Raw genomic sequence first — 22544 nt, forward strand, 5'->3', positions numbered from 1 at the left:
GATGACTGGGCTTTCATGGGTGTTAAGTGTCTAAGAACAACACCGCCAATTTAACTTTCAATTAAAGTTCTTAAAATTTAGAAAGTGGAGCTTGGATAGCTATGAGATTAAAAAATCCTGAATATCCATTAGAAAAACCACAGGATGGAAAAAGAAAGCTTCAGAGGTCCCTGCTGGCCTGGGAATAGACACCTGTAGAGTCCAACATCTCAATGAAAATGATCTGCTTTCAAAAGGCAGAGGGTTTAAGGGGAGGGTGGAGGTGGGGCAGTGGAGACAAAGGTTCTCCCCCTTCCCACTTTAGTTTTGGGTAGGGCTTTTAATTCAACCCAAGGACATCTGTCAACTTGGAGAATAATTCGGTCATCAAAAGCGCCTCGTAGCTGCTATGGCTTTGCAGCGCAGTGGCAAGAATTTTTAATATATAATAGATAAAACTTTCATCCAAAAATAAAATAAAATAAAGATTCTTGCACCCCCCCCCATACTAATTCCTATTCTGAAGTTAACCCATGACTTGTGCTGTTAATATTTGACTAATACTTAACTGGAAATCTATATCCAAAGGACTGAAACTCAATCTTCACCTCAAAACAAAAACAAACTAAAATGAGTAACTTGAGGTTTATGGCATATCGTTCAGGTCAACACACATACGAAGATAAAGGGGAAGAGCAAAGCCGGTGACAGAACACATTGTCAGGGAAGATGTTTATACAATGTACTGGAACATCAGGAAAAGCTCCGTATGGACTCGCTGCGCGCATCTGGAGGCGCCAGATCCTTCCATGGCACATCCAAGGGTGGGGAGCTCAGGGAGGAGGCTATTCTTGTCATTCCAGTTTTAGAAGCTCCTCGCCAAAGAGGAGAGTGGCATTTGGTGGGAGGATGCTTGGGTGACCAGTGGCACCATAGGCATAGTCTGGGGAGATAGCTTGGCTCTCTGACCCACGCTCATCTGGTCAACCCCCTCTTCCCAGCCTCAGATCACCTCCTGCTTGCCCAGCACACACTTAATGGGCTTGTTTCTGTCCTGGGATGAATAGAATTTCTTTCCATCTTCAAGCATCCCCTTGTAGCGCACCACTCAGGCCTGGCCGCACTTCAGGAAGGTAAGCCCATCTCCGGGGGAGATGGTCTCCACCTGCACTCCCATAGCAGCGGCGTCTGCGGACGCTGGGCGAGCTGGCCTGTAATTTTTTGACCTTGACGACTGCATATTTTTCATCCACACTTACAATGTTTTCAAATTATGCCTGCTGCTCTTCCACTCTGAGTTGCAAGTTAAGCGAAACAGATACAAACACTTTGCATCACTCTTTCAGGTAGTCTTCAGGCAGGTTAGAAGAGACTAACACAGTAATTTGCAAATGAGATTTTGTCTGCTCCCTCTGCAACCAGGGACCAGGGTCTCACATTGGGAATAGGGGCTTCCATCTTCAAGACTACAGCTGATCTGGGGGTGGGTGAGGCAAGGTGAATAAAAACACTATAAAGCTTTTCTACAATTTTTAAGTTGGCTTTTTCTTGATTCCACATTTGCTTGGTTACTATAAACATTTGACTATTTTCCAGAGTTCTGACAAAGTTAGTTCTGACTGTTTCTACTTATTTTTCAATATTTCTATAGGGAGATAGGAGTTTGGAGCTGCCTACTTCACCAATTTTACTGATATGACTCCATACATAAATAGCATAATAATTTCCAAATTACTGGCAAAAAGTGGTGGTTGAATTCCCAGTCCAGTCACCACTCTTCCACCACCAAAACTTAATAAACCTATAAATATACCTCAACAGATTCACACCCCCAGGAAAACAATTGTGTCTGGTATATTTCTGTACTTCCAACTCCTAGTATAATGCCTGTAAAAAAGCAAGTGCTCAAGAAAAGCATTTTGAATAAATGAATAGTACTATAAAATCTATTAGTAATAACAGCAATTACATAGTAACATGTGATATGCCAGGGATGCAGAATATTGTATTATCAAGAAAAATTTATACCCATACACTGCTTTATATTTTCCAGAGAAATTTCATATTTATTACCCCATCAGACTGTCATAACCATTCTGTGAGGTAAGAATGATAGGGATTATTACTCCATTTTATAAGTCAGATAGAAGAAATGATGTTCTATGCCATCATCTGTAAGTGGCAGTGGTAGGAATATTGTCTAGGTCTGCTGCATATAAAATCTCTGCTTCTTTTATTTTTTCCAGTTTCTTTCTTTTGATAAACACTATGGAAGAAAATAAATCTTTTTCTAAGTTGCCCATGCTGAATGAAGCAAGCACACTTCTCTTTTGGAGGTTTTGAAAAATATCAACCACCACCAACTATAAGAAACAGCAAATAAAAGAGTTCCTACTCTAAATCATTCCATTTACTTAGCCCTCACAGAACAACTGAATGTGTGCATATGTGTGAATGGTGGGGCCTGAGTTCTTGGAGAAATAAATGAGCATTAGTATTCCAGTGGACCACCAGCCTCAGTGTTTGAGGTCCTTATCATAGGAGTGTATTGAGGCTGTGAGGAATTTGAAGATCAGCCAAAGCACTGGATACGTAGGGGAATGGGAGAGAAGAAACAGCTACACAGGCCTTAAAGGCTTTTTCTCTCCTTGTCTCTGATTGCCTCTCCTATCCCCACTAGCCCCTCTGTGATTTCATTGAAAAATTGGAAACTGGGGCAAGAAAGATTAGGTGTAGGAAGAGGTAGGAGTGACTCCAGGTAACAGTGAAATCCAAAGTGATAAATGAGAAAGAAAGGGAATATTGTAAGTTATGGCACACAGAAGCATTAAGGGAGTTCTTGTGGTTTCTGTAAGTGAAAGAAACTGGGAAGGCTACTAAAGTTTGGATGTCTGTCTTACAGGAAGCTCTACAAGAAGTATGGCCTGCAGAAACCCAAGAGAACTGTCTACATATCCAGCTTCTCAGCCTGAGCCTTTTTTCCCCTATAAAGAAAGCAGAATAATATAGAGAAATAGAGTCATATAGGCCTAAGTTGAAATTTAGTCTCACTACCATTTAACTACCTATGTGATCTCAACAATTTGATTCACTTTACTGAATCTTAGTTTAGATAGCCATCCTCTAAGAAATGGTGATAATGTGTCTCAAAGTATTATTGTATTACATGAAAAAATGAATTTGCTTTTTAAATGTTAGATATTGTCATTATCACATTTGGATTGCCTGAACTCCAGTGTCAGATAATCCTCATTTATCCTGCATCATTTTAGAGTGGTTTTCAAAAGGGAATTTATCAGACAACTTAAGCATTAGTGTTTAAAAGTTGACCCTTGATGGAAATATTTCTAAAATATATTATACAATTCTATACCTGCTTAAACAGTAAACTAAACAGAATTAAGCGTCTTCTCGATGCCTGGGGGGTCATTATTAATGAACATCTCACATTGCTATCATATAAGATACAATGATAACCCTCAAGAACTAGGAGACTGGTAGTCATGGAAGCAGGATGAGAGTGAGACACAAGGTTTTTGGCACTTACACTCAGAAAAATATGTTTATTTCTGTCTCTTTTTTTTTTTTTTTTTTTTTTTTTGCGGCACATGGGCCTCTCACTGCTGTGGCTTCTCCCGTTGCGGAGCACAGGCTCCGGACACGCAGGCTCAGCATCCATGGCTCACGGGCCCAGCCGCTCCACGGCATGTGGGATCTTCCCGGACCAGGGCACGAACCCGTGTCCCCTGAATCGGCAGGCGGACTCTCAACCACTGCGCCACCAGGGAAACCCTCTATGTCTCTTTTTATAGTTGATGTTTTCCCCCTCATTCTCAGCCTATCAGATGCTGCTTCTTGCTGCTATCAGTATAATGCCTCTGACTACTCCCCTTTCTAATTGTTCCTGCTAGTCTAGACTGGACAACCAGATAACTAAACTTGTTAAAATTATGTCCAAGCAGTGGTTCTTTCATTGTGGTCTTTGGACCACTAGCATCAACATCACCAAGAAACATGTTAGAAATGCAAACTCTCCAGACCCACTCCAGACTTATTGAATCGCAGAACTCTGGGGTAGATCCCAGCCATCTGTGTTTTAACAGGCCCTCCAAGTAATTCTGATGCATGCTCAAGTTTGAGATTTACTGCCCTACTACACTTGTTAATAATGCACACTCCCAGGTCCCACTCTGAGAGGTATGATTTAGTAGGTCTGTGGTAGGGCCCAAGAGCCTTAATTTTTTAACCAATATCCTGGATTATTCTGATGAAGATAAAGACACACTTAGACAAACATTTCCCAAGCCTAAGCCAGTGCTTCTTAAGCTTACTTAGGGATTTTGTTAAAATGCATATTCTGATTTAATAGGTCTGGGGTTCAGCATTTTAATGGTCTCCCAGGTGAAACCTATACTGTTGGCCAGTGGACCACGTTTGAGCAGGAAGGCCCTAGAACCTCATCTAGTAGGTGCTTTATAAGAGTTTTTATTTTACTTTGTTTTTGAATGCTTTTTACCTCGAATTTTTCTATAAATAAAAATAGTATGTCTTCCTTGTTTTTGCAAAAAATATCATTTTCTTTAAAATAAAATATTTTTCAAGGGTGCATATTCATAAATTTTAAAAAATGATTTGTTTTAATCATACAATATGAGTTAGTTGGCTTTAAATACAGAATGGAGGAACTCTCCATTGAATAAAGTTCTATGAGCTTTAGTTTCTAGACTCAGTGTCATCTTTTCAGGCTTCTCAGAGGGCTTTTACTCTGTCCTTCTATGTTTTAAGTATACCTCCAGTAGAAAAGGGGTGGCAAAGCTTCCCTATCATGAAGGTCAAAATTCTGTGACAGATCACATCTTTCTCTTTGGAGCTAAAATAGTTGCTGCCCTTTCTCTAGTCTAAACTCTAGTGTCAGCATTTGTCTCCTCCCTGAAGGGTATTGATTGACAAACCACGACTTTTCCCACAGGTGAAACCACTTGTTCCCTCTGCATGAGCATGCTGAATGTTTATCCTTTCAAGAGGGAATGAGCCTCTGAGGAAGGCCTTCATGCTGATCCCTGGTTTTGGCAATCTCTGGACTTCTCCTTATGTAAAGAAAATACCTTGATAGGGAGCCAGTCATGGAAACTCCTTATGTGTCACCTTGTGGATTACTTTATTTTTTTTAACGTCTTTATTGGAGTATAATTGCTTTACAATGCTGTTAGTTTCTGCTGTATAACAAAGTGAATCAGCTATATGTATACGTATATCCCCATATCCTGTCCCTCCTTAGCCTCCCTCCCACGCTCCACATCCCACCCCTCTAAGTGGTCATAAAGCACCTAGGTGATCTCCCTGTGCTATGCAGCTGCTTCCCACTAGCTATCTATTTTACATTTGGTAGTGTATATATGTTAATGCTACTCTTTCACTTCATCCTAGCTTCCCCTTCCCCACCACCCACCATGTCCTAGGGAGCTTGTGTAGGTTGCTGGCATCCCCGCAAGGAGGAAAAGCAAGGTAAAGGATGTTAATCTAGAAAGCTTTTTATTTCTCCCATTTGGAGTTGGATAAATGACTCCAAATCATGAGCTCTAAAGTGAAACTAGTGCCCCCAAAATATTTCAGTATGGCAATTGGGCCTTCCAAAATAGAGTCTGTTGATTTTCAGGATTGATGGAGCTGAAGCTATTTTTATGAAATGGACTTCAAAAATTATTTTAGTTTATTTTCTGGACAATCCAACCTTAAGGTTGTTGTACATAAGCTATAATGTCATGCACTTGTTACTACACTCTCCCTCTTTACTCCTTCCCTCTCTTATTTACATGCTGCTATGATAGTGTAATGGATCTGGAATCAGACAGACCTGAGATTCAAATTTAGGAATCTGCTCTTTTCTAAGTATATGGACTTGGGCAGATTACTTAAACTTTCTGAGCCTTAGTTTACTCAACTGTGAAAATAGGATAATAACACATATATCTCAGGGTTGTTGTGAGCATTAGAGATAATATAAGTGAAGCATCTAGCAATGATGTCTAGTACATAGTAAGTACTTAGTCATTAGAATCTGTCATTACTGATGGTAACTTTATTACCTGCCCTCTTTATTTCACAAAATTTTTATGAGGATGAGCTCAGATGTGTGTAAACTCTTTGCAAATTATAAATTACTATACTCAGGATAGTACTATATCTTATTATTACTTAGCCATTATTTTCTATTTAATCCATAACATATACTGTCCACTCCAGGTGGATCTGCTCGCTATATGATCAAATACTTTTTCTTATGCTGTCTTTATGCTATTCCCCATCTGCTTCATCTTTTTCACCCATCCCAGTGAGTCTCAAATGTGTTCGGACAGCAGAGCACCCAAAGTCATAATTCATTACGTAGAATATCACAAAATAACTTTATTAAACATAAAATAGCTAACCATGTGATTGTGCTAAATTCATTATCATTCTATTCTGTGTTTTAATTTAGAAAAGCTGTAGCAAGTGTCAAAGAATTAAAGAAATCTGTGGAAGGGAAATTTCAAATTAAGAGAATTTTATCATAATTGTTTTGAATATTGAGAAGTGATTACTAGTTCTTTAGCTAAATAGTGGAGCACTCTGGCCCATTGTTCAGAATCCCAGGGCTCTAATAGAGGATTTTGAGATACACTGAAATATCCATTAACGTGAAACTCAAATCCCACTTTCTTCAGGAAAACTTCCCTGATCATTGCAATCCTCTCACTGATCTTTCCTTTTTTAAAAATCAATTTATTTATTTTGTTTATTTATTTTTGGCTGCATTGGGTCTTCATTGCTGCATACAGGCTTTCTCTAGTTGCAACGAGCGGGATCTACTCTTCATTGCGGTGCACAGGCTTCTCATTGCAGTGGCTTTTCTTGTTGTGGTTGTGGAGCATGGGCTCTAGGCATGCGGGCTCAGTAGTTGTGGTTCTCGGGCTCTAGAGCACAGGCTCAGTAGTTATGGCACACGGGCTTAATTGCTTTGCGGCATGTGGTATCTTCCCGGACAAGGGCTTGAACCTGTGTCCCCTGCAGTAGCAGGCAGATTCTTAACCACTGTGCCACCAGGGAAGCCCTGATCTGTCTTTTCTGAATGTTTCCCTATGTATAATTTAATACAATGAAATAGACTGAATTGTTCTCTGAGAGTTTCATGGTTACTAATTTCCTCACTGTGATTATAAAAGAAAAGGAAGAAAAAGAACATCTACTGAATATCTACAGTGTTCTAGTCAATGTGCTAGTTCCTTCATATATATTATCTCATTTTCTTCTCATAAGAATACTTTGATGTAAGTTTTATTATTCCCATTTTCAGATGAGGAACCTAAAGCTACAGGTCACACAAGTAGCAAGATGCAGATTCAAACGTTGAAGCAGGGTCTATATGATTCAAAATAATTCAAATATTCAGTTAGGGAAAGAAAAGAATTCATGTGTATGTGACAAGCTAAATTATGTTTTATCCAGCCATTTGTAGCTGTTTTTTTTTAAAGCATTTCATAAACTGTATATTAGCGTTTGCTTGTATGGCAAGGTGTGATAAGAGTAAGAAATATACTTAACAGATTAGGTTCAAGTTGCTTTCTTCCTTCATAGTATATTTACACAGCTGTTTTTGTCTGACTTTTCAAAGAAAATATGCTGAGTCCTAAGACTTTTTTGCTGACTACAGTATATTTTAATATTTTGGTTGTCCAGGGAGACAAAGGGCTTGGGCACCAGTGAGGTAGCTCCGGTAGGGATCATCAAGAAGCTCAGAGCATGCTTTCTGACTTGATACTGATTTCCTACTGCCACAACTGCCTCAACGACTCTACTTTTATATAACAAAGGAGACATAGAAAAATATGGAATATCAATTGGAGGACGAATGGGAGGAAAGAAGAGGCAAGCATCAGGTGGTAAGTGGCAGGGTCTTGGTGAGAACATGGTTAAAATATCTTGCCCAAGTGTGAAGTTTCCTAGTTCAGTTTATGCCTCTGAATTAATATTAATATTATTAGTAGAAATGTGAGACTTAGTCTCAAGGTTGAGGGCTTGTGCTCCAATTTGAGCACCTCATTTGAAGCCTGGTATAATGGAAAGAACAGGATATTTGAGTCAGATAACAATGTAACTCATTTCACCTCTGTATTGGAGATTTGAATTACAGTTTTCTCATCTGTGAAATGAAAATAATAGTATACTTCCCAGACCCCCTTCCTGGGTTTTTGTGAAGATCACATAACATAGATAGATACAAATGTTTAATAAATTCTGAAGTGTGCACAATTTGTTCATTGTTTGACATGCATTATGTTCACCTACAAAGGGCACAAGGCTGAGCATCTAGACACTTGGATTCTAATCTTCTACTTCTGCTCCTAACTAGATAATCCTTGACGGTTAAGCCTGCTTTAAAGTTTTCTACAATTCTTTTGACACTTTTTGTTATTAAAAGGAGTACAGCTCCTAACACTCACCAAAAAAAAAAAAAATGAAATCAATCATAAGTCCAACTTACTAGCTTCAAGAGTTATCTTCTACTGCTTGAAATATATATATATATATTTTTTTTTTTTAATTTTTATTTTGGCTGCACCACGTGGTTTGTGGGATGTCAGATTGAACGCAGGCCATGGCAGTGAAAGTGCCGAATCCTAACCACTAGACCACCAGGGAAAAATATAATTTTTCATTATAAGACAAGTTCACTGGATATAATTTGTTGTTAAGGTATAAAAGAATAGATGGTGCAGCAGTTCGCCTAGACACTTTATTATAGTCTCAAGAAATGTAAGAAAATAACTACTGTAATAAATGTGAACCAAGATTGAATATTAAGGAAATAAACTTCCAGCATAATAGCATGAGGAGCTCTGCTGACCTTCTCAGTAAAACTGGTGAAAACTTTTTGAAAACAACCTTTTAAAGCCTCTGGAAATTGTCCTAAGAGCAAGCATCAAATCAAGAAGCATCTATTCAAGAAAATCTATAAAAATATATTAAGAAAGGTGAGAGATTCTGTGGTATTTGATCCAAGACTGCTCTCTTCCTTTCCCCGTCCAGCTCAATGAAGCAGAGATTACTCCAGACTGCTGCAACCAAGAACACAGGGCTACCTCTCCCCAGTTTCCAGCCAGAGGGCTTTCATTCTGGGAGAAGCAGGACCTCAGTGTTTCTAATCCTGCCCTCAGCTACCCATTGCTGTGGCTAAGTCCTAAGCAAGTACAATAAAAAAGAGGTAGACTCCTTTCTTCTGTCCCACCCCACTTGTGGAACAGAAGCTTTACCTCAGGCATAGTGCAGTAATTATATTGGGGCTCTGATAGCCATTCCACAGCTCATGAGGCAGTGTTTCCACAGGAGGAGAAGCAAGCCAAAAGGACCTCAGTCTCCTGCCCCACCACTATTAGGCTACTACAGTGAGAATGTCATTCAGAAAGAAGTTTGCCATTTTTCCCCACCTCCAGCTCCACAGCTCTGGCACAGAGATTTTGCCATAAAACAGATAGCTTGCAATCTTTTCCTAAAGGAGCTAACGTCATTTGCAACAAAGTGAGGAGAAGTTTAATCCTGAGGGTAATCTCAACAACAGTGGAGGTTGGTGAAGGACAATTGGAAAGAAATGTAGATCTAATGAAAATACAGGCTAGACTGTAGGCCAACAAGCTCACAAGAGGAAAACAGGGAGTAAGACAGCTAAAAAGAGGCCTGCCAGTGTGAGAACAAGTGTCAAATATTGACCTCAGACCCTATTCATCAAAGGAGCTATAATTTGATTGAATTTATTTGTAAAGTAACTTATGCCCCAGGGCACTATTAAAAACAATAAGGCAATCAGCCAGCAATTAGTGGAGTCTAACCACTGGGTATGTGGTCAGGGAAAGAGAAGAGAACCCTGCCAGTACCAGTGGCATCCCAGGGTGACTATGGATGTACCAAAAGCTGTACCTACCTGAGGAATAATATCAGAGGCTTGACATTGGGAATGGGGGTATAGACTTCACTAAAATAATCCAGTCACTCAATAAACAAATACACAAGGAAATAACAATAAAAGCCCCTGGAGAGGGGACCATTATCCAGATTTGCCACAACATATTATCTAAAATGTCCAGTTGCCAACAAAAATTATGAAGCATACAAAGAAACAGAAAAGTATGACCCATATACCAAAAAAAAAAAAAAATCAAGAAACAGAAGCTGCCAGTGAGAGCAATCAAATGTTGGAGTCAAAAGAAAACTATTTCAAAGTAGCTTTTGTTATGAGTTGAATTGTATTCCCCAAAATTCATATGTTGAAGAACTAATCCTCAGTACCTCATAATGTGACTATTTGGAAATAGGGCCATTAAAGATGAAATTAGTTAAGATGAGATCATACTAAAGTAGGGTGGGTCCCAAATCCAATATGACTCATGTCCTTATAAAAATGGGAAAATTGGACAGAGACAAGGCATTATAAGAGAATTCCATGTGAAGACTGGAGTTATGCTGCCACAAACCAAGGAACTACCAGAAGCTAGGAGAGAGGTCTGGAACAGAAACATCCATAGCACCTTCAGAGAAAGCATGGTCCTGCTGACACGTTAATCTCAGATTTCTAGACTCTATAATTGTAGACTATAAATTTCCTTTCTTCAAGTGACTCTGTTTATTGTACTTTGTTACAGCAGCCACAGGAAACTATGACATCTTTATAAATATGTTCACAGAAATAAAGGAAATCATGATTAAAGAAATAAAGGAAGGTATAATGCCTTAAATAGAGAATATCAATAAAGATAGAAATTATTTTTTAAAAAGGATATATAGAAACTATGGAGTTAAAAAAAAATAAATGTAATGAAAACAATCACTAAAGGAGCACAACAGATTTGAACTAGCAGAAGAAAAAATTAGCAGACTTGAAAATTGATCAGTAGAGATTATGCAAGCCAAAAACAAAGAACAAAAATAATGAAGAAAAATGGACAGACCTAGAAAGAAATGTGGAATACCACTAAGCACACCATATAAACACAATGGGAGTACTGAAAGAGTGGAGGAAGAATGGAAAGGAGAAGAAAAAATATTCAAAGAAATACTGGCTGAAAATTTTCCAAATTTATTGAAAGATGATAACCTATAAATCCAAGAAGCTTAATAAGTTCCTAGAAGGATAAACACAAAAAGACCTATAAATTAACACATCATATGAAAATTTCTGAATGTCAAAGCAGAAAATGTTGAAAGCATCAACAGAAAAATAACACGACAGAACATAAGAAACCCAATATGATTTATGGCTAACTTCTCAGCAGGAGAGGCTGGGAGGCAGTATTATCACATATTTAAATTGATCGAATAAAAAGCAATCAACCAAGAATATTATATCTAACAAAGCTATCATTCCAAAATGAAGGAGAAATAACAAACTTTCTTAGATAAACAAAAACTGGGAGAATTTGTTGTTAACAAACCAACTTTACAAGAAATACTAAAGGCAGTTCTTCAGGATGAAAGCAAGTGATCCCAGGAGGTAACTGGAATCTACATGAACAAACAGCACCAGTAAAGGTATTATAAAAGACACAATAGGGGGAGGAGTCAAGGTGGTGGAATAGGAGGACAAAGAATTTGTCTCTCCTCACAAGTACACCAAGGATACATCTACAAATGGGACAATTCTCACAGAGAACCTGACAAACATTAGAGGAAGATTTTGCACACTTAAAAAAACAAGAAAAATCCCATCACAACAGGGTAAGATGAAAGCAACAAAAAAAAAAGAAAAGAGTAATCAAAAACAGGACCAGCAACCCTGGTGGGAAGATGAAGAGAGGTTTCTGCACTCAGAAAAACCCCCTCATGGTGGGGAAATCAGCTAGGACATAAAGGGAACTTTGGGGGATTGAAGGGGAACACAGTGGACAGTCTGTGGAAGGCAGGACAAAGTAAGAACTGAACACATGGTCTGTGCCACAGCCCTGCACACCCCAGCCTGAGTCTTGTGTCTCCTGTTGTAGAAGGGGGCTGGGTGCTGGAAAGTGGGCTCAGAGTGAAGACCCAGGGAGGGGACAGCTGTTGGCTGTGAAAAGACAGCCTGAAGGGACAGGAGTAAGGAGCTCCACAACTAGGAAGGTTTGCAGAAGAAGCCCAGGAAAACATAGAAGTAAAGTGTCTTTGCTGAGTGGCACACAAGGGGCAGGGCCACCATTGCAACCCCCTTCAGCCTCCATGGGCACTGGGAGGGACACCCATCTGAGTAGGTTTGCCCCCCGCTCAAGCCAAGGCCTCCTCTGCCCCTGTAGGCTCTGAGGTCTTCAGCACCATCCATGCCAAAGCCTTCTTGGGAATCATCCCTGGGCATCCCTGACTGAGACAGGAATCTGCCAAACCTGGTGTGGGCTGAGTGCTAAAGCATGGGGTTAAGATATTGGATCCAAGGAGAGGAGAGCTGTTGGCTGTGCAGAGACAACCTGAGGGAACAGGAGTGAGGGGCTCCATGGCAAGGAATGCCCCTAGAGGAAGCGTGGTGTGCTGAGGAAATGAGGTGAGATTGTTGAGTGGCGTGCAAGGGGCAGGACCACCACCACCACCACATGCCAGCTCCTGCTTCTGTGGGCACTGGGAGGGACTCCCACCATAGTGAGCACACCCCAGTCTGTTGCAACTGCCTACTGTTCTCCACTGCCACAGGAACTGTGTGCACACCCCTGTAGTGGCTGCCGTACCCTACCCCAGCCTGAGTGCATAAGTGTTCCCCAATCAGCCGCTTCTTTTTGCTCCCTCTAGCCTGGTGGGGAAAAGACACCTGAGGGTGGTGCACATGCAGAGGTGGGGCTAAAACCAAAGCTGAGCCCCAAAGGGTGCGAATAAGAAAGATGAATGGAAATCTCTCTGTGCATTGGCACAAGCAGTGGATTAACTCCCCACAATTGGCTTGGTAAACCCTGCAACTGTGCAATATCTGAATAGAGAATGAGTGTTCCCACAACTGAGACTGGTCTAGCTATAGCAGCAATGGACTTTGGGGGCAAGTACACGCAGGAGTTGGGCCAGGTCAGAGTCTGAGCTGCCCCCACAGTGCCCACAGCATGTCCAAGACATACTTAGTGGTATAGGAGGGCCTCCTGGAGACGTGAGGGTTGGCTGTGGCTCACTGTGACAGGAAGAACACTGAAAGCACAGGAACCAGGAAAATATTCTTATTAATATTATTTTTGTTTTGTTTTGTTCAGTGGTTGTTGTTGTCACTTTTATTTTTTTATTTAAAAAATTTACTACATATTTTAATTTTTACTTTGTTGTTGTTTTGGGTTTTTCTTGTTCTTTGGGGTTTTTAAAAAATCATTTCTGTGGGTTTGTTTTATGTTTGCTTTTTTTAGTTTTCTTTTTCTTTTTTTTTTTTTTTGCGGTACACAGGCCTCTCACTGCTGTGGCCTCTCACGTTGCAGAGCACAGGCTCTGCATGTGCAGGCTCAGTGGCCATGGCTCATGGGCCCAGCCGCTCTGCGGCATGTGAGATCCTCCCAGACTGGGGCATGAACCCATGTCCCCTGCATCAGCAGGCGGACCCTCAACCACTGCACCACCAGGAAAGCCCCTGCTTTCTATTTTTGTTTACATTTTTATTTTTTCTTTACATTTTTATTTTTTGTTTTTCTTAGTTCAGTTTTTACTAACTGTTTTCATTTTTGAGTTCTTTTGTTTTTTTGTTTGTTCTCTTGTTTTTTGTTTTCTTTCCTTTTTGTCAGTTTCTGTTTGTTCGTTTTGTTTTTATTATTTGTCCTGCTTTTGGTTTGTCTGTTATCTTTTTTCTTTTTTTGTGTTGTTGTTTGTTTTTCATATTTGCCTTGTGTTTTCTTTGTATGTTTTCTTTCTTTTCCTTTTCTTTTTCCACTGGCTGCACTGCACAGCTTGCAGGCTGTCAGTTCCCTGGCCAAGGGTTGGGCCTGGATATCCAGGGTGAGAGCACCAAGTCTAGGAGGGTGGACCACCAGAGAATTCCCAGACCCAGGGAATATTAACCACCATGTGCTCCCCCAAAAGGTATAAATCTCAACACCAATATCTGGCTCCACCCAACTGCTTGCATGCTCCAGTGCTGAAAACGTCATGCCAAACAACCAGCAAGACAGGAAAATAGCCCCAACCACCAGCAGACAGGCTGCCAAAAGTCATACTAATCTCACAGATACCCCAAAAGACACTCCCTGATGCATCCCTGCCCATCAGAGGGAAAAGATCCAACTCCACTCATTAGAGTGCAGGCACCAGTCACTGCCACAAGGAAGCCTACACAAGCCCCTGGACCAACCTCACCCACCAGGGGGCAGAAAACAGAAGCAAAAGGAACTACACCGCTGTGGCCTGCAGAAAGGAGACCATAAACGCAGTAAGTTAGACAAAATGAGATGACAGAGAAATATGTTGCAGGTGAAAGAGCAAGGTAAAAATCCACAAGACCAAATAAATGAAGATGAAATAGGCAATATACCTGAAAAAGAATTCAAAGTAATGATAGCAAAGATGATCCAAGATCTCAGAAATAGAATGGTGGCACAGATCAAGAAGGTACAAGAAATGGTTAACAAGGACTTAGAAGAACTAAAAAACAATCAGTGATGAACAACACAATAACTGAAATGAAAAATACACTACAAGGAATCAATAGCAGAGTAACTGAGGCAGAAGAATGAATAAGTGAGCTGGAAGATAGAATGGTGGAAATTACTGCTGTGGAGCAGAATAAAGAAAAAAGAATCAAAAGAAAAGAAGATATTCTCAGAGATCTCTGGGACAACATTAAGTGAAACAACATTTGAATTGTAGGGGTTGTAGAGAAGAAGAGAAAGAGAAATGGTCTGAGAAAATATTTGAAGAGATTATAGTCAAAAACTTCCCTAACATGGGCAAGGAAATAGTCATACAACTCAAGGAAGCACTGATAGTCCCATACAAAATAAACTAAAGGAGAAAAATGCTGAGAAAATATTTGAAGAGATTATAGTCAAAAACTTCCCTAACATGGGCAAGGAAATAGTCATACAAGTCGAGGAAGAACTGATAGTCCCATACAAAATAAACTAAAGGAGAAACATGCTGAGACACATATAAATAAAACTAGCAAAAATTAAATACAAAGAAAAAATATTAAAAGCAACAAGGGAAAAGCAGCCAATAACATACAAGGGAATCCCCATGAGGTTATCAGCTGATTCTTCAGCAGAAACTCTTCAGGCCAGAAGGGAATAGCAGGATATTTTTAAAGTGATGAAAGGAAAAAACCTACAACCAAGATTACTCTACCCAGCAAAGATTTCAATCAGATTCAACAGAAAAATCAAAAGCTTTACAAACAAGCAAAAGCTAAGAGAAATCAGCACCACCAAACCAGCTTTAAAACAAATGCTAAAGGAACTTCTCTACGTGGGAAACACAAGAGAAGAAACAGACCTACAAAACCAAACCCAAAATAATTAAGAATACAGTAATAAGAACATACGTATCATAATAACCTTAAATGTAAAAGGATTATATGCTCCAACTAAAAGACACAGACTGGCTGAATGGATATAAAAACAAGACCTGTATATACGCTGTCTACAAGAGACCCACTTCAGACCTAGGGACACATACAGACTGAAAGCAAGGGAATGGAAAAAGATATTCCATGCAAATGGAAATCAAAAGAGAGCTGGAGTAGCAATACTCATATCAGATAAAATAGACTTTAAAATAAAGACTATTACAAGAGACAAGGAAGGACACTGCATAATGAGTAAGGGATCAATCCAAGAAGATGATATAACAATTGTAAATATGTATGCACCCAACATAGGAGCACCTCAATGCATAAGGCAAATGCTAACAGCCATAAAAGGGGAAGTCAACAGTAACACAGTAAGAGTGGGGGACTTTAACACCACACTTATACCAATGGACAGCTCATCCAGACAGAAAATTAATAAAGAAACAAGAGCCTTAAATGACAAAGTTGACCAGATAGACATAATTGATATTTATAGGACATTCCATCCAAAAGCAACAGAATACACATTCTTCTCAAGTGCTCATGGAACATTCTCCAGGATAGATCACATCTTGGGCCACAAATCAAGTCTAAGTAAATTTAGGAAAACTGAAATAGTATCAAGCACCTTCTCCAACCACAATGCTGTGAGATTAGAAATCAATTACAGGGAAAAAACTGTAAAAAACACAAACAGATGGAGGCTAAACAATATGTTACTAAATAACCAAGAGATCACTGCAAAAATCAAAAAGAAAATCAAACAACAAAAAAAAACCTTAGAATCAAATGACAACAAAAACAAAATGACCCCAAACCTATGGGATGCAGCAAAGCAGTTCTAAGAGGGAAGTTTATAGCAATACAATACTACCTAGAGAAACAAGAAAAATCTCAAATAAACAACCTAAACAACACCTAAAGAAAATAGAGAAAGAATGAAAACAAAAAAACAAAGATAGCAGAAGGAAAGAAATCATAAAGATCAGAGCAGAAATAAATGAAATAGAAATGAAGAAAACAATAGCAAACATCAATGAAACTAAAAGCTGGTTCATTGAGGAGATTAAAAAATTGATAAACCTTTAACCAGACTCACTAAGAAAAAAAAAGGGAGAGGACACAAATCAATAAAATTAAAAATGAAAAAGCAGAAGTTACAGCTGATATCACAGAAATATAAAGGATCATAAGAAACTACTACAAGAAATTATATGCCAATAAAAAAGACAGGCTGGAAGAAATGGACAAATTCATAGAAAAGTACAACCTTCCAAGTCTGATCCAGGAAGAAATAGAAAATTTGAACAGGGGCTTCCCCGGTGGCGCAGTGGTTGAGAGTCCGCCTGCCGATGCAGGGGACACAGGTTCATGCCCCAGTCCAGGAGGATCCCACATGCCGCAGAGCGGCTGGGCCTGTGAGCCATGGCCGCTGAGCCTGCGTGTCTGGAGCCTGTGCTCTGCAACGGGAGAGGCCACAACAGTGAGAGGCTCGCGTACCGCAAAAAAAGATATTCCAGGTCACTTATCTATTCTTCTGTCTCAGTTATTCTGCTATTGATCCCATCTAAAGTATTTTTCATTTCATTTATTTTGTTGTTCATCATTGTTTGTTTCATCTTTAGTTCTTCTAGGTCCTTGTTAAATGTTTCTTGCATTTTGTCTATTCTGTTTCCAAGATTTTGGATCATCTTTATTATCATTATTCTGAATTCTTTTTCAGGTAGACTGCCTATTTCCTCTTCATTTGTTAGGTCTGGTGCATTTTTGTCTTGCTCCTTCTTCTGCTGTGGTTTTTTTTTTTTTTGTCTTCTTATTTTGCTTATCTTACTGTGTTTGGGGTCTCCTTTTGGCAGGCTGCAGCTTCGTAGTTCCCGTTGTTTTTGATGTCTGTCCCCAGTGGCTAAGGTTGGTTCAGTGGGTTGTGTAGGCTTCCTGGTGGAGGGGACTGGTGCCTGTGTTCTGGTGGATGAGGCTGGATCTTGTCTCTCTGGTGGGCAGGTCCACGTCTGGTGGTGTGTTTTGTGGTGTGTGTGGCCTTATTATGATTTTAGGTAGCCTCTCTGCTAATGGGTGGGTTTGTGTTCCTGTCTTGCTAGTTGTTTGACATAGGGTGTCCAGCACTGTAGCTTGCTGGTCGTTGAGTGAGGATGGGTGCTTGTGTTGAGATAGAGATCTCTGGGAGATTTTCACCGTTCGATATTACATAGAGCTGGGAGGTCTCTTGTGGACCAGTGTCCTGAAGTTGGTTCTCCCACCTCAGGGGCACAGCACTGACTCCTGGCTGCAGCACCAAGAGCTGTTCATCCACACAGCTCAGAATAAAAGGGAGAAAATGTAGAAAGAAAGTATTAGTAGAAGTAGAAAGAAAGAAAGAAAGAAGGGAGGGAGGGAGCGAGGAAGGAAGGAAGGAAGGAGGGAAGGAAGGAATAAAAGAAAGAAAGAAGATAAAGTAAAATAAAGTAAGATAAAATATAATAAATTTATTAAAATAAAAAAATAATTATTAAGAAAAAAAAAGGACAGATAGAACTCTAGGACAAATGGTGGAAGCAAAGCTATAGAGACAAAATCTCACCCAGAAGTATACACATACACATACACAAAAAAAGGAAAAGGGGAAAAAACCATAAATCTTGCTCTCAAAGTCCACCTCCTCAATTTGGGATGATTTGTTGTCTAAAGGAGGGAAGGAAGGAAAGAAAGAAAGGAAGAAAGAAAGAAGGAAAGAAAGAAAGGAAGGAAGAAAGAAGGAAAGAAAAAAGGTAAAGTAAAATAAAATAAAGTTACTGAAATAAAACATAATTATTAAGAAAAAAAAAAGCTTGGGTAGAACCCTAGGACAAATGGAGGAAGCAAAGCTATACAGGCAAAATCTCAGACAGAAGCATATACACTCACAAAAGGAGGATAAGGTGAAAAAATCATAAATCTTGCTCTCAAAGTCCACCTCCTCAATTTGGGATGATTCGCTGTCTATTCATGTATTCCACAGCTGCAGGGTACATCAAGTTGATTATGGAGCTTTAATCCACTGCTTCTGATGCTGCTGGGAGAGATTTCCCTTTCTCTTCTTTGTTCTCACAGCTTCCAGGGGCTCAGCTTTGGATTTGGCCCTGCCTCTGCATGTAGGTCCCCGAAGGGCGTCTGTTCTTCGCTCAGACAGGACGGAGTTAAAGGAGCCGCTGATTTGGGCGCTCTGACTCACTCAGGCCGGTGGGCGGGAGGGGCACGGAGTGCTGGGCGAGCCTGCGGCGGCAGAGGCCGGCGTGAGATTGCACCAGCCTGAGGCGCACAGTGCGTGTGTTCTCCCGGGGGAGTTGTCCCTGGATCCCGGGACCCTGGCAGTGGCGAGCTGCACAGGCTCCCTGGAAGGGGGGTGTGGATGGTGACCTGTGCTCGCACACAGGCTTATTGGTGGGGGCAGCAGCAGACTTAGCATCTCATGCCCGTCTCTGGGGTCCGCGCTTTTAGCTGCGGCTCGCACCCGACTCTGGAACTCCTTTAAGCAGCGCTCTTATTCCGCTCTCCTCGCGCACCAGGAAACAAAGAGGGAAGAAAAAGTCTCTTGCCTCTTCGGCAGGTCCAGACTTTTCCCCAGACTCCTTCTCGGCTAGCCGTGGCGCACTTACCCCCCGCAGGCTGTGTTCACACCGCCAACCCCAGTCCTCTCCCGGTGCTCCGACTGAAGCCCGAGCCTCAACTCCCAGCCCTGCCTGCCCTGGCGAGTGAGCAGACACGCCTCTCGGGCTGGTGAGTGCTGGTCGGCACTGATCCTCTGTGCAGGAATCTCTGCCTGCTTTGTCCTCCGCACCCTTGTTGCTGTGCTCTCCTCCGTGGCTCCGAAGATCCCCCTCCGCCTCCTGCAGTCTCTGCCCGCGAAGGGGCTTCCTAGGGTGTGGAAACGTTTCCTCCTTCACAGCTCCCTCCCACTGGTGCAGATCCCGTCCCTATCCTTTTGTCTCTGTTTATTCTTTTGCCCCACCCAGGTACGTGGGGGGTTTCTTGACTTTTGGGAGGTCTGAGTCTTCGGCCAGCATTCAGTAGGTGTTCTGTAGGAGTTGTTCCACGTGTAGATATATTTCTGGTGTATCTGGTGTATCTGTGGGGAGGAAGGTTATCTCCGTATCTTACTCTTCTGCCATCTTCCCGGAAGCTAGTCATCAATTTTATACACATCAGTGTATACGTGTCAATCCCGATCGCCCAATTCATCAAACCAAGCCCCCCACCCCCCTGACACTTTACCTCCTTGGTGTCCATACGTTTGTTCTCTACCTGTGTGTCTCTATTTCTGCCCTGCAAACTGGTTCACCTATACCATTTTTCTAGGTTCAAAATATGCGTTAATATACGATATTTGTTTTTCTCTTTCTGACTACTTCAGTCTGTATGACAGTCTCTAGATCCATCAACACCTCAACAAAAGGCCCAATTTCATTCCTTTTTATGGCTGAGTAATATTCCATTGTATATATGTACCACATCTTATTTATCTTTTCATCTTTTGCTGGGCATTTAGGTTGCTTACATGACCTAGCTATTGTAAATAGTGCTACAGTGAACATTGGAGTGCATGTGTCTTTTTGAATTATGGTTTTCTCTGGGTATATGCCCAGCAGTGGGATTGCTGGATCATATGGTAATTCTATTTTTAATTTTTTAAGGAGCCTCCATACTGTACTCCATAGTAGCTGTATCAATTTACATTCCCACCCACAGTGTAAGCAGGTTACCCTTTCTCCACACCCTCCAGCATTTGTTGTCTGTAGGTATTCTGATGATGCCCATTCTAACTAGTGTGAGGTGATACCTCATTGTAGTTTTGACTTGCTTTTCTCTAATGTTGAGGAGCTTTTCATGTGCTTCTTGGCTATCTGTATGTCTTCTTTGGAGACATGTCTATTTAGGTCTTCTGCCCAGTTTTGGATTGGGTTGTTTGTTTCTTTAATATTGAGCTGCGTGAGCTGTTTATATATTTTGGAGATTAATGATTTGTCCATTAATTCATATACAAATATTTTCTCCCATTCTGAGGGTTGTCTTTTTGTCTAGTTTATGGTTTCCTTTGCTGTGCAAAAGCTTTTAAGTTTCATTAGGTCCCATTTGTTTTTATTTCTGTTACTTTAGGAGCTGGATCAAAAACTTTCTTGCTGGCATTTATGTCAAAGAGTGTTCTTCCTGTGTATTCCTCTAAGAGTTTTATAGTATCCGGTCTTACATTTAGGTCTCAAATCCATTTTGAGTTTGTTTTTGTGTATTTTGTTAGGGAGAGTTCTAATTTCATTCTTTTACATGTAGCTGTCCAGTTTTCCCAGCACCACTTATTGAAGTTACTGTCTTTTCTCCATTGTATGTCCTTGACTCCTTTGTCATAGTTTAGTGGACCGTAGGTGTGTGGGTTTGTCTCTGGGCTTTCTATCTTTTTCTATTGATCTATGTTTCTGTTTTTGTACCAGTACCATATTGTCTTGATTACTGTAGCTTTGTAGTATAGTCTGAAGTCAGGGAGTCTGATTCCTCCAGCTCCACATTTTTCCCTCAAGACTGCTTTGGCTATTCAGGGCCTTTTTTGTCTCCATACAAATTTTAAGATTTTTTGTTCTAGTTCTGTAAAAAATGCCATTGGAAATTTAATAGGGATTGCATTGAATCTGTAGATTGCTTTGGGAACTAGAGTCATTTTTGCAATACTGATTATTCCAATCCAAGAACATGGTATATCTCCATCTTTTTGTATCATCTTTAATTTCTTTCATCAGTGTCTTATAGTTTTCTGCCTGCAGGTCTTTTGTCTCCCTAGGTAGATTTATTCCTAGGTATTTTATTCTTTTTCTTGCAATGGTAAATGGGAGTGTTTCCATAATTTCTCTTTCAGATTTTCATCATTAGTATATAGGAATGCAAGAGATTTCTGGGCATTAATTTTGTATCCTGGAACTTTACCAAATTCATTGATTAGCTCTAGTAGTTTTCTGGTGGCATCTTTAGGATTCTCTATATATAGTATCATGTCATCTGTAAACAGTGACAGTTTTACTTCTTCTTTTCCAATTTGTATTCCTTTTACTTCTTTTCTTCACTGATTACCATGGATAGGACTTCCAAACTATGTTGAATAATAGTGGTGAGAATGGACATCCTTGTTTTCTTCCTGATCTTAGAGGAAACACTTTTAGTTTTTCACCATTGAGAATGATGTTTGCTGTGGGTTTGTCATATATGGCCTTTATTACGTTGAGGTACGTTCCCTCTATGCCCACTTTCTGGGGAGTTTTTATCATAAATGGGTGTTGAATTTTCTCAAAAGCTTTTTCTACATCTATTGCGATGATCATATGGTTTTGTTGTTTATTTTAACACCTTTATTGGAGTATAATTGTTTTACATTGGTGTGTTGCTTTCTGCTTTATAACAACATTAATCAGTTATACATACACATATTTCCCCATATCTCTTCCTCTTGCATCTCTCTCCCTGACACCCTCCCTATCCCACCCCTCTACGTGGTCACAAAGCACCAAGCTGATCTCCCTGTGCTGTGCAGCTGCTTCCCACTAGCTATCTATTTTACATGATCATATGGTTTTTATTCTTCAATTTGTTAATATAATGTATCACATTGATTGATTTGCATGTACTGAAGAATCCTTGCACCCATGGGATAAATCCCAGTTGATCATGGTGTATGATCCTTTTAATGTGTTGTTGGATTCTGTTTGTTAGTATTTTGTTGAGGATTTTTGCATCTATATTCATCAGTGATATTGGCCTGTAATTTTCTTTTTTTGTAGTATCTTTGTCTGGTTTTGGAATCAGGGTGCAGGTGGCCTCATAGAATGAGTTTAGGAGTATTCCTTTCTCTGCAATATTTTGGAAGACTTTAAGAAGGATGGGTGTTAGCTCTTCTCTAAATGTTTGATAGAATTCACCTATGAAACCATCTGGTCCTGGACTTTTGTGTTGGAAGATTTTTAATCTCAGTTTCAATTTCATTACTTGTGATTGGTCTGTCCATATTTTCTATTTCTTCCTGGTTCAGTCTTAG

The 22544-nt window shown here is 40.2% G+C and overlaps 1 pseudogene; it reads right to left on the minus strand.

Annotated features, from left to right (window-relative positions):
* Positions 1-833: 833 nt before the first annotated feature.
* LOC136142676 (peptidyl-prolyl cis-trans isomerase FKBP1A pseudogene) lies at positions 834-1156 on the minus strand (annotated as a pseudogene).
* Positions 1157-22544: the final 21388 nt, after the last annotated feature.

This window comes from Phocoena phocoena, chromosome X, assembly GCF_963924675.1.
Source record: "Phocoena phocoena chromosome X, mPhoPho1.1, whole genome shotgun sequence".
Taxonomy (NCBI): domain Eukaryota; kingdom Metazoa; phylum Chordata; class Mammalia; order Artiodactyla; family Phocoenidae; genus Phocoena; species Phocoena phocoena.